Here is a 13,383-nt window from a genome sequence, read left to right on the forward strand (position 1 = left end):
TAGGGCTGTCTATAAGAGTCATGAGCAGAGACTTGGGTACTTTTTGCTTATCTCACCCCCATAAAAAACTTGGGTTATCTCCCCCGTTTTACGAGAAATATCTGTACTTTTGGTCATCACCCTAAACAAAAGAAAAAAACATGACAAACATGAAAAACTGTAAAAAATTAAACATCTTATTGAATCTTTTAATTGTTTCAGTCATCTGACTGCGGCCATGCTGGAGCACCGCCTTTAGTCGAACAAATCGCCCCCAGGACTTATTCTTTGTAAGCCTAGTACTTATTCTATCGGACGCTTTTGCCGAACCGCTAAGTTATGGGGACGTAAACACACCAGCATCGGTTGTCAAACGATGTTGCGGGGACAAACACAGACACACAAATATACACACACACATACATATATATAAATACATAAACATATATATACACGACGGGATTCTTTCAGTTTCCGTCTACTAAATCCACTCACTACGCTTTGGTCGGCCCGAAGCTATAGTGGAAGATACTTGCCCAAGGTGCCTCGCAGTGGGACTGAACTTGGAACCTTGTGGTTGGTAAGTAAGCTACTAACCACACAGCCATTCCTGATGACTGAAAACGTAGAGAATTGACAGAAGTGTAGCAACGATTTTATATCTAAATTGACAAAGAAAAGTTGTTTTAAAATTCACGTCTTTACTTCACGTTGCTCCGGTTAACTCAGCTGTAGAAATGGGTTGCGAGGTCACTGGTGCCAAGCTATATCGACCTTTCCCTTGTCCCTGGAATAACGTCAGTACCAGATATCGGAAGGTCAGATGCTGCCACCTCACACCACCGACAGATCCATATTCCCGCCATCGTTCAATGATTAGTTGCGCTATTCACTGGTTCACTATAAATAAAATACAGTGACGTGTGTAAATAGAAACTTGAAGCATGTATTGGAACCCGTAAGTCAATTCGCAGCGTTCCCAATCCGACTGGAGGATAGATGCACTTCGGATTGATTATCTCCTCTTCAGCAACAGAAACCGGAAACGACAGGCGCTGCGAGTTTGTATCGACGTACATCACGGCTGAGTGCTTTCATCCCGATTTACATTTCTGCACTACAATTTCTTGGAGCAAATGCAGCATAATATTTATATATCATAAAAAAAAAAGTACACTTATGGGCTCGTCCGGGATTTGAACCCGGGACCTCTCGCACCCAAAGCGAGAATCATACCCCTAGACCAACGAGCCATACGCCGAGCATCCAACTTAAATTGGTGTATTTATTTTTAAAAGGTAAAATATTCACTTCCTTTTATCTATTCATTAACTATTTCTGTAATTTCAGTCACAGCTGACGTCTAAACAAGGAGTGTTTTATACAACATATTTAAGTTGTGTATCAGAGTTCACAATTATATATTTTCTCGAGATTTTCCCGGCTGTTCGAAGTTGGCTGGTTGGTGTAGGGGAATGATTTTCGCTTAGGATGCGAGTGGTCCGGGTTTCAAATCCTTGACGAGCCTACTGTTCTATTTTACTTTTTTTTTGTTATTTTGATGATTTGCTATACTTTATTATTCCTATAATTTAATCATCAACATAATAGGTCGGGGAGCTAAAACTCCAGCTTAGCGGCGAGGTGGGTGTTATAACGGAATCTCCTCCTTCTACAGGGATGTCTAAACAAAGACAAGGGGCCTCTGACACGCAGCAATTAAATGGCAGTCGACTCATCTTAGTTCATTGGTCCTGAACAGGTTTTGTTTTTCGACCGACCGGGTGTTTAAACAGTCTCCACATTCCTTTACCAATCAGGTCTGGTAGTGTTGCCGGTTTAGACGCTGACGGCCTGACCATGCGACAGGTTGTTCTACGGTTACATGTCACCAATAACACCAAGAGTCACTTGACATAACATACATACACACATAGATTCACAAACACATACGCACGTACATACATACATACATACATACATACATGCCTCTGGTAATAACAATAGATAAAATAATATTTTTAACAAGAAATACGATACTTTATACTCCTCCGTAAGCGTGGCTCGTTGGTCTAGGGGTATGATTCTCGCTTTGGGTGCGAGAGGTCCCGGGTTCGAATCCCGGACGAGCCCTTCGTTTTTTTTTTTTTTTTGTTATGAATGCATTTTGTGTTATATTTGCAACATAGAATTATGGTACAGAAATAAATCTGATACAGAATGAAAGTTCTAAACAATGATGCGCGCAGATGCAAATCAAAAGCGCCTTCTTCTCCGGGCTATGGTACTGAGACGAGAAAACCACAGAGAAATGCATGCATCAACCAGTCAGGTTGGGGATCGCTCCACATTGTCAACAGCGAGAAATTTTCTCAAATGATAAATACAGTCAATGGTTACATTGCTGGTTCGAACATCCCTACTTCCAGTGGATTTTATCTATTGCCTGGGGTTTTGGAACGTAACACTCGCGCAAGTCGAAGGATCACTATATTCAATTTTCAATGCAGACATGTTGAATACACACGGATGTATATATTTCTGTACTAAAAATACAATCAAATTTTAATTTATATACTCTTTTACTTGTTTCATTCATTTGACTGTGGCCATGCTAGAGCACCGCCTTGTAGTAGAGCAAATCGACCCCGGGACTTATTCCTTCTAAGCCTAGTACTTATTCTATCGATCTCTTTTGCCGAACCGATAAATTACGGGGACGTAAACACACCAGCATCGGTTGTCAAGCGATGTTGTGGGGACAAACACAGACATACAAACATATACACTAACACACACACAAATATATACATATATACGACAGGCTTCTTTCAGTTTCCGTCTACCAAATCCACTCACAAGGTTTTGGTCGGCCCGAGGCTATAGTAGAAGACACTTGACGAAGGTGTCACGCAGTGGGACTGAACCCGGAACCATGTGGTTGGTAAGCAAGCTACTTACCACACAGCCACTCCCGCACCTATATATATAAAAAATAAAATTGAAGGACTCGTCCAGGATTCGAACCCGGGACCTCTCGCACCCAAAGCGAGAATCATACCCCTAGACCAACGAGCCCCACACTGCAGACAGGTCTAAATTTTCCTAATTCCTTTTAAAAGGCAAGTTGTACGCATGCATGCATGTTTGTATGTATGTAGAATAGATCGTTTATGGTGTTAATAGTAACGTGTGGCCAAATAAAAACTGTTGCATGATCGGGAACGGGTTAGTCAATTACATCGACCCCAGTGTTTAACTAGTGATTATTTTATCGATCTCGAAAAGCTGAATGACGAAGACAATCTCAGAGGGCATTTGAAACCGAAAAGGTGGACGAAATGCCGCTAAGCATTTTATCCGGCGTGCTAGAATTCACCCAGCTCACCATCTTACAAACCATTATTGTTATTATGAAATAAGAAGGGGTGATGGATTGGTAGAATCGTTAGAGTGTCGCTAAAAATGCTTAATGGTATTTGTTCCGGATCTTTATGATCTGAGTTCAAATCCCGTAAGATCCAAGTTCGACTTTCATCCTTCGCGGTTGACAAAATAATATGCTGGAGCACCGCCTTTAGAGGAGCAAATCGACCCCGGGACTTATTCTTTGTAAACCTAGTACTTATTCTATCGGTCACTTTGCCGAACCGCTAAGTTACGGGGACATAAACACACCAGTAACGGTTGTCAAGCGATGTTGGGGGGGGGGTGCAAACACAGACACACAAACATATACACACACATACATATATATATATATATATATACATATATACAACGGGCTTCTTTCAGCTTCCGTCTACCAAATCCACCCACAAGGCTTTGGTCGGCCCGAAGCTATAGTAGAAGACACTTGCTCGAGGTGCCACACAGTGGGAATGAACCCAGAACCATGTGGTTGGTAAGCAAGCTACTTACCACACAGCCACTACTGCAAATAAAGCTGCCAATTGTTTACTATAATTCTTTGCTAAAAACACAGTAACATTTTTACTTATTTTTTAAAGAAATAGTCTGGGATTCGAACCCGAGACCTCTCGCACTCAAAATAAGAATCATACCCCCTCGACCAACGAACCTCACACTGGATTCCAGCTCTAAATTTTCCTATTTCTTTTCAAAAGGCAAGTAAGCGTGCATGCATGCATGTTTCTATTTATGTATATATGTATGTATATCAGGTCATTTTTGGTGTTACTAGTATCGTGTAACCAAATAAAAACTGTCGCATGATAGGGCCGTCAGCGACTAAACCGGCAACACTACCAAGCCTGGGTGATAAGGAAGGTGTGGTTTATTTAGGCACCCGGTTGGACGAAAAACAAAACCTGTCGACGGACCAATTAACTAAGATGAGTCCACTGCCATTTAACTGCTGGGTGTAAGAGACCCCTTATCTTTGTTTAGTCAGCCCTGAACGAGAAGAAATTCCGTTATAACACCCGCCTCACCGCTAAGCCGGAGTTCTTGTTCCGTTATTTATCTATGATGATGATGTTGATGATGAAATTATAGGGAAAATGAAATATTGCAAGTAATCTAAATAGCAAGCTAAAAGAAAAATAAATTATTTGGCTCGTCCGGGATTCGAACTCGGTACCTCTCGCACATGAAGCGAAAAACCATACCTCTAGATATGTCAGACATGTGAAAGAATCTGCTGGTTTCAACGATCTTGAAAGGGCTTAAGCGTCCAAAGCTGGATTTTTTTTTATAAGAGTAGAGGAAGAAAGTTCTAGAAAATTGAATCACGCGACGGCTTCACGCTGATTACTTGGTTGACTTTTCGGGAACGAGTTAATCGATTACATCGACCCCAGTGTTTAAATGGTGCTTATTTTATCGATCCCGGAACGCTTAAAGGCGAAGTCAATCTTAGAAGGCATTTGAAACAAAACATAAAGATGGACGAATGCCGCTAAGCATTTTGTCCGGCGTGCTACAATTCAACCAGCGTGCCGCATTAGAACACATTCTCGTTATTACGAAATAAGAAGGGTGATGGGTTGACAGAGTTATTAGGGCGTTGCTTCCGGCACTTTATGACCTGATTTGAAATCACGTGAGATCTAACTTACATCCTTCGCGTTTGATGAAAAAAACTGTTTGAAGTATATTCGAACTCCCCATAAAACCATTCACTGTATTTATCGTCAGAGAAAATTGCTCTCTGTAAACAGTTTGGAATATTACCTAACCTGATTGGTCGACACATGCATTTCTCAGTGGTTTTCTCATCTTCAGAACCAGACTCCGGAAAGGAAGGGGCTATAAGGTTTTATCCGCGTGCATCATAGCGTAGAGCTTTCATTCAGTATTTGATTTCTTGGATCTTTACCATTTGACCTACAGATTTTAAAATAATTTTATGTAACTAAACACTTTCAAACTTCGGACACTGGTAGAATGTGTCATATAAAACATCTTTTGCTCTTAGCGTTTTTGAGAAAAACTTATATTTACAAAGTTATTTCACGCAAAAGTTCTCGTATTTCGGTAATTTCAACTAATCAATAACGTGTATTCAGCTGAATAAAATTACAGCCTTTGTTTGTCAACAATAAAGTATAAACACACACACATATATTTTAACAATGAATATGATACCTTACACCAATCGAGTAGGTACGGCTCGTTGGTCTAGGGGTATGATTCTCGCTTGTGTGCGAGAGGTCCAGGGTTCGAATCCCGGACGAGCGCATAAAATTTTTATAAATTTTTTTTATATATTTATAAAAAATTTATGGGCTCGTCCGGGATTCGAACCCGGGACCTCTCGCACCCGAAGCGAGAATCATACCCCTAGACCAACGAGCCGGACCTAGTCGACTGGTGTAAGGTTTCATATTTATTGTTAAAAAGCAAGTATTAATATTTTTTATCTATTCTTATTACCAGAGGCGCAGCCGACGTTTGAACAAGGAGTGTCGTTTTAGACTACTTAGACTGTTGTCGAGTTCTTCTTGCTCCGGATACACGATTTGTTATTCATGAAAGAAATATCGAAGAGAAAACTTAATTTAGCAAAGGAAGGCGATAAAATTTTGTAAGGCATTAATTCACGTCTTCTGCGGTTCGTTTCGCGAGAGATCCCAGATGCATTCCAGTGCACTTTTTTTTACTATTTATTATATTCCACCTTTTCTCATCTTTGGTAAAAGATAGCTTATATTTTTAGTTTCTAGGTTTTTATTTTTAATTTAATTGATGTATTTCACTTTATAATTTTAAATATCTCTTACATTCCCCACCATACATGCATATATATATATATATATATATATATATTATATATATATATATATATTATATATATATATATAGGTAAACAGTAAAAATAATTACAGACATGGACAAGAACATGAAACACCACAGAGACGACACAAGAACCACAGGACGGGACATTCGAAGCCCTCAGTCATCAGTCAAGAACCAGATCATCTTAGCAATTTCGGCTGATTAATCTTGAGATTGCTCCGATATGGCCAGCCAGCCAAGGGAAATCTAAGCCAAGCGCATTAGATCCCCTGGAAGAAAGCTTCGAATGTATACAACGCGAGGACGGAAAACGAACGAAGTACATAAACAAAAATACAGAATACGTGACACCAATAAGAATACAAAAACGTAAAAACAATAACGGTAAAAATAAAAATAAAAAATAATAAACATATATATATATATATATATATATATATATATATATATATATATATATATATATATATACACATATATATATATATAAAATATCTTTTACTCTTAGTATCTTTTATAGATTTTTTTTCTGATGATTAACTAGTCAGGCTCTTATTGACAGTTTATTGCTAATTAATAATTTAATGCCTCTAGGTTTAAATCTTCGCTTTTTATTAATATACCTTTTGTTAAATATTTAGGGAGTAGATTTGAAGATTCATTTTATCGATTCAAGTGAACTAAAGGAAATTTGGAATATAATTTTTATTTGCTTTGCATTCTTTGAATTGGAACTCGGAATGGAAAGACAGAAGAAATGACGCCAAGCATTTTGTCCGGGTTGCTAACGATCGACCAGTTGACTGCCTTGGAAGCCATTTTCATTATTATGAAATAAGAAAGGTGGCGGAATGGGACAATCACTTGAACGTCGCTAAAAATGCTTAGCAGCATTTCTCCTGGATCCTTATGATCTCAGTTCAAATTACGTGAGATCCAACTTCGCCTTTCGCCCTTCGAGGTTGATAAAAAGAATCACCTGAGGCATATTCGAACCCGTAACAAAGCCATTCACTTTATGTATCATTGGAGAGAAAGACAGATACGAGTAAACACACCAAGTTTGCAGCGTTCCCTAACTAGATTGGTGGGTGCATGCATTTCGGAGTGATTATTTCCTCCTCAGTACCAGAAACCGTACAGCGTAGGCACTGCAAGTATGTATCAGTGAATATCATTCCTCTACGCATTCATTCAAAATTATATTTTTTCTGTCTGTACCACAATTCCCTAAAGCAAATAGAACACAAAACATATTCATAAAAAATAAGTATATAGTAGACTCGTCGGGGATCCGAACCCGGGACCTCTCACTCTCTAGGCGAAGAATCATACCCCTAGACCAACGAGCCAACCGTAAAAAACCTTGATAATATGTAAGATGTAGAAAACTCTGATACACAACTGACAAACGTTGTCTCTATTTCACATGTCTTCGTATTTTAAAAATTCGGACCACATCGTATGAGCTGGACCGAAGTTCTCTTTTCTAGATTGATTCTGGTGATTAACAACTCTCGTTCTTGTAAACGTTTTATTACTAATTAATAATTTAATGTCTCTAAATTTAATTTCTCGGTTTTAATTAATGTACCTAGTGTTAAATATGTGGCCAGTGGATCTGAGTGTGTTGCGAGCGGGGGGGTTTGTGGGCTGGTCTTAGATGATCCCTGGTTGAGTTGATGACTGAAAATGTTATTTGGGGCTACGCGAAAAAGTAACTGAACAGCACCCACGAACATTTAACACAAGATTTTATTATCGCACATAAACACAAACTGTGTTGGCCCTTTACAAATAACAACTACAATAATTACATACTAGGAGTGACATGTTACCCGGCAAGCTTACTGATACACGCAATCTGTGACTGACCCGTGGTACCGAGACACAATTGTGCTATTGACAATCAGTTATCTGTCTCAAGACAGTTTGACTGTTCCTCAACAAACTACCCCGCAAGTGATGAGACATATGAATGAATTGGCTGGTTTCAACACCCTACAAAGAGTTCAAGCGCTAAAAGTGCCATTTTTTTAAATAAGGAAATTTCTAGAAAATTGAATCAAGCGACGACTTCACGCCTGTTGGTTGCTTAATACACCGATCACGTGAAATGGTCGTAGAGTCTGACCGATAACCTAGCGGTTCAGTTTCGAATTGCCGCTTAGAGGGTTAAACAGAGGACCATTTCATCGATCCAATGAAACGGTTGAAATTTGTGAAATCATTTTTATTTTCTTCCCATTCCAAGCACATGGCCCTGAATTTTCGGGAAACGGACCCCAATGCGTAAATAGTGATTATTTTAATCGATCCGAAAATGCTAAAAATACAATAAAATTTTTATTTATTTATAAAAAATAAATCTGAAGGGCTCGTCCGAGATTCGAATCCAGGACCTATCGCACCCAAAGCGAGAATCATACCCCTAGACCAACGAGCCTAACACTAACGACATTTCTAAATGTTCCTATTTCCTTTTAAAAGACAAGTTTCAAGCATGCATGCATGTTTGTATGTATGTAGATCAGGTCGTTTTTGGTGTTAATAGTAACGATGGCCAAATAAAAACTGTTGCATGATCGGGAACAGGTTAGTCAATTACATCGACCCCAGCGTTTAGATCGTGCTTATTTTATCGATCCCGAAAAGCTGAATGACGAAGGGAATTTGAAACCGAACATAAAGACGGACGAGCTTTCATTCTGTATCAGATTTATTTCAGCACCATAATTCCATGTTGCAAATATAATACAAAATACAGTTATAACAAAAACGAAGGGCTCGTCCGGGATTCGAACCCGGGACCTCTCGCACCCAAAGCGAGAATCATACCCCTAGACCAACGAGTCACACTTACACGGGAGCTTAAACTATCATATTTCTTGTTAAAAATATATGTTTTATCTATTGTTATTACCAGAAGCAGAGCTGACGTGTAGGCAAGGAGTGTCGTTTTAGACTATTTAGACTGTTATGGATTTCTTCTTGCTCCGGATTCACGATTTTCTTCATAGAAGAAATATCGAAGAGAAAACTTAATTTAGCAAAGAAAGACAATAACATTCCGTAAGGCATTAATTCAAGTCTGCTGCGGGTCGTTTCGCGAGAGATCCCAGATGAATCCTAGTGCACTTGTTTTTACCATTTATTTTATTCCATCTTTCCTCTTCTTTGATACAACACAGCTTACAATAAAATCTTGCAAGTTGAATTCAACACATAATACTATCTCGAATTTAGAATTGAGTTACAGATATTTCAAACGGTATTTTAAAAAGTGTACTGTCATAAAAATTAACGGGCTCGTCCGGTATTCGAACGCGGGACCTCTCGCACCCGAAACGAAAATCATACCTCTAGATCAACGAGCCAACTGTGTAAAGAAATGAAGATATGTAATAAATAGTAAACTCTGAAACTCTTCTAACACACATACGTCTCTATTTCACGCCATGTAGCAACACCGTTACAAGGGTTCAACCGAGGATCATTTTATCGATTCAATGAAACTGAAGAAATCTGTGAAACCATTTTAATTTTCCTCCCATTATAAGCACAGGGCCTTGAATTTTGGGGGAAAGGGCTAGACGATTACATCGACCCCAGTGTTTAAATGGTGCTTATTTTATTGATCCCGTGAGATCCAACTTATTTCATCCTTCGTGGTTGATAAAATAAAATGATTGGGGGATATTCAAACCCTAAAGAAAGGCATTCACTGTATTTATCAGTGGAAAAAATTTCCTTCTGTAGACAGTTTGGCCTCACTACCTAAGTTTGGAGTATTCACTAACCTAACTGATGGATGGATGCATTTCTCGGGGAGGGGGGCTCCTCTTCAGCCCCAGAAACCAGAAATTAAAACGCTGCGAGTTTAGAACTGCGTACATCACTGCTTAGAGTTTTTATTCCGAATTAAAGATTTACTTACAGAGTAACAGTTATTTTATTTATTTAAAAATTATAGGGCTTGTCCGGGATTCGAACCCGGGACCTCTCGCACCCAAAGCGAGAATCATACCCCTAGACCAACGAGCCTCACTTGTCTAAATTATCATATTTCCCCTGAAAAAGCAAGTATTAATAAATGAATCGGAAAATATACGGGAAATAGTGAATTCTGAAAGTCACCTTGCACGCATGTGTATCTATTTCACTACATACTTTAAAAAATTTTGCTTGTTGCAGTCATTAGACTGCGGCCATGCTGGGGCAGCACCTTGGACAATTTTAGTCAAGCGAATAAACCCACGTACTTATTATTTTTGAAGTCAGGTGCGTATTTTGTCGCTTTTGCTATTGCCCAACTGTTATGTTACGGTGACGTAAAAACACCAACATCGGCTGCCAAGCTGTTGTGGGCGACAAACAGAAGACACACACACAAACATATATCAATCAGGGCCGCAGTCAAATTACTGAAACAAGTATAAATATATGTGCATATGTGAAGTATATTTGCCATCTAAATGTGGTTAACCACTAAGGGAGGATGTTACTGTAGCTTGTAGCCCCAGGAGAACAACTTCTACAAGCTACAAGCTACAGTAGCATCCACCCTTAGTGGTTAACCACATTTAGATGGCAAATATACTTCACAATGTCGTGCAGTTGCTGTTTATACCTGTGTGTGTGTGTGTGTGTGTGTGTGTGTGTATGTGTGTGTGTGTGTGCGTGTGCGCGCGCGCGTGTGTGTGTGCGTGTGCGCGCGCGTGTGTGTGTGTCAGTAATATATTTTATAATATAGGCACAAGGTTCGACGTTATAGGCGAAAGAGTTAGGCGATTACATCGACTCCTATGCTCAACCCTTACTTATTTTAGCCCTGAAAGGATGAAAGGATGAAAGAATTTCACCTCAGAACGTAAAGACGGACAAAATGCTGCTAAGCACTTTGTCCGGCGTGACAACGATTCTGCCAGCTCGTTTCTCTCGAAACATCCGAAATACCAAAAACACAAACTCGTTCAATTATCCCAAAGATTTTACAACAAAACCTTGCAAGTTGAATTCAACACATAAAACTATCTCCAATTTGGAATTGACTTACAGATGTTTCATACGGTGTTTTAAAAAGTGTAATATCAGAATTGTGAATAGGCTTTGGAGTGGCTGTGTGGTACGTAGCTGGCTTACCAAACCACACGGTTCCAGGTTCAGTCATACATGTATGTATGTATGTATGTATGTATGTATGTATGTATGTATGTATGTATGTATGCGTGTATGTATGTATGTATGTATGTGTGTATGTAAGAGAACAAAGTGTACGTACGTCGCTATATATATATATAAAATAAGTTACAAAACGAGAAAGAACGCAAAACATCCGGACAACTAAGTGATACAAAAAGAGACAACAAAACATCTAGATAGACGATACAAAGAAAAAAATGCGGACGGCTCATTCGAAGCTTTTTATCTTCAGCCAAGAACCGGATCATCCTCGCAATTTCGGCTGATTAATCTTGAGATTGCTCCAATTTGGCCAACCCCAAGGAAAAACTAAGTCAAGAGCATTAGATTCCTTGGAAAAAAGCATCGAATGTATACGAAACGAGGACGGAAAAGCAGACGATGCATGTATGTACTACGTACGTACGTACGTACATACATACATACATACATACATACATACATACATACATACATACATACATAAATACATACATACATATATACATACATACATACATACATACGTACATACATACATACATACGTACGTACGTAGAGAGAGGGGTGGGGAGGAAATGGATCTCTAGTTTATAATAAAAATACAGTATTACAAATCCAGTGGCAGATAGCCTTACCTAACAGTTGCTAAATCTGTGTGACCCTCGAAAGGACAAGAACAGGAATGATGAAAGTATAAGGAAAATAAAGTATTGCATTTGATGTAAATAGCAAAAATATATAAAAGAAAAAAAGTGAAATACCGTGTTGGGCTCGTCCGGGATTCGAACCCGGGACCTCTCGCACCCTAAGCGAAAATCATACCCCTAGACCAACGAGCCAACTGCTAATAAGCTCGAAAATATACGGGAAATAGTAAATTCTGAAACTCACCTTGCACACATGTGTATCTATTTCACTATTTATTGCTTGTTGCAGTCATTAGACTGTGGCCATGCTGGGACAGCACCTTCTACAATTTTAGTGAAGCGAATCATCAATCCAAATTCTCGTTATTTTTGAAATCAGGGGCGTATTTTGTCCTTTCTGCTATTGACCAACCGTAAAAACACCAACACCGGCTGCCAAGCTGTTGCGGACGACAAACACAGAAATAAGATACGCACACACACACACACACACACACACACACACACACACACACATATATATATATAATATATATATATATATATATATAATATATATATATATATATAATATATATATATATATATATATTTCTTTACTACCCACAAGGGGCTAAACATAGAGGGGACAAACAAGGACAGACAAACGGATTAAGTCGATTACATCGACCCCAGTGCGTAACTGGTACTTAATTTATCGACCCCGAAAGGATAAAAGGTAAAGTTGACCTCGGCGGAATTTGAACTCAGAACGTAACGGCAGACGAAATACGGCTACGCATTTCGCCCGGCGTGCTAACGTTTCTGCCAGCTCGCCAACCTTAAAAATGATTTAGCCCGAAAGTTGCAGCCATGCTGGGGCACCACCGTTGGTATATATAACATCCCTCACTAGCTATGCTGATGACACAAAGGTAGCACAGGCAATCAAAAACCCAGCTGATGCTGACCTTTTACAACAAGATCTGGATGCCATATACAAATGGGCTGAAGACAACAACATGCAATTTAATGCTGGTAAATTTCAAGCCTTACAATATCAAGCTGTAAACACATATACATTACAACACAACTATACTGGTCCAGGAGGGATCGAAATCCCAGTATCGAAATCAATACGGGACCTGGGGATAGACATGAGTGACGATGCATCTTTTTCTTCACACATCACGAAGGTGGCGACAATGTGCAGACGACTCACTGGCTGGATCCTGAGGACATTCCGGACAAGAGACTGCGAGACCATGTTGACACTATGGAGGACATTTGTCCTAGGCCGCCTGGACTACTGCTCCCAACTGTGGTCACCGCA

The 13,383-nt window shown here is 39.3% G+C and overlaps 7 non-coding genes across 7 annotated transcripts; 1 reads left to right on the plus strand and 6 right to left on the minus strand.

Moving 5' to 3' along the window:
* Window positions 1-1,160: 1,160 nt before the first annotated feature.
* Window positions 1,161-1,232, minus strand: Trnap-ugg. Its single transcript has one exon. It is a non-coding gene; the product is annotated as a tRNA-Pro (tRNA).
* An 808-nt stretch (window positions 1,233-2,040) lies between these two features.
* On the plus strand, window positions 2,041-2,112 carry Trnap-ugg. The gene has a single exon. It is a non-coding gene; the product is annotated as a tRNA-Pro (tRNA).
* Window positions 2,113-2,985: 873 nt separating this feature from the next.
* Trnap-ugg lies at window positions 2,986-3,057 on the minus strand. Its single transcript has one exon. It is a non-coding gene; the product is annotated as a tRNA-Pro (tRNA).
* A 2,670-nt stretch (window positions 3,058-5,727) lies between these two features.
* Trnap-cgg lies at window positions 5,728-5,799 on the minus strand. The gene has a single exon. It is a non-coding gene; the product is annotated as a tRNA-Pro (tRNA).
* A 3,220-nt stretch (window positions 5,800-9,019) lies between these two features.
* Trnap-ugg lies at window positions 9,020-9,095 on the minus strand. Its single transcript has one exon. It is a non-coding gene; the product is annotated as a tRNA-Pro (tRNA).
* Window positions 9,096-10,212: 1,117 nt separating this feature from the next.
* Trnap-ugg lies at window positions 10,213-10,284 on the minus strand. Its single transcript has one exon. It is a non-coding gene; the product is annotated as a tRNA-Pro (tRNA).
* A 1,907-nt stretch (window positions 10,285-12,191) lies between these two features.
* Trnap-agg lies at window positions 12,192-12,263 on the minus strand. Its single transcript has one exon. It is a non-coding gene; the product is annotated as a tRNA-Pro (tRNA).
* Between the last annotated feature and the right edge of the window lie 1,120 nt (window positions 12,264-13,383).

This window comes from Octopus sinensis, linkage group LG1 (genome assembly GCF_006345805.1).
Source record: "Octopus sinensis linkage group LG1, ASM634580v1, whole genome shotgun sequence".
Taxonomy (NCBI): domain Eukaryota; kingdom Metazoa; phylum Mollusca; class Cephalopoda; order Octopoda; family Octopodidae; genus Octopus; species Octopus sinensis.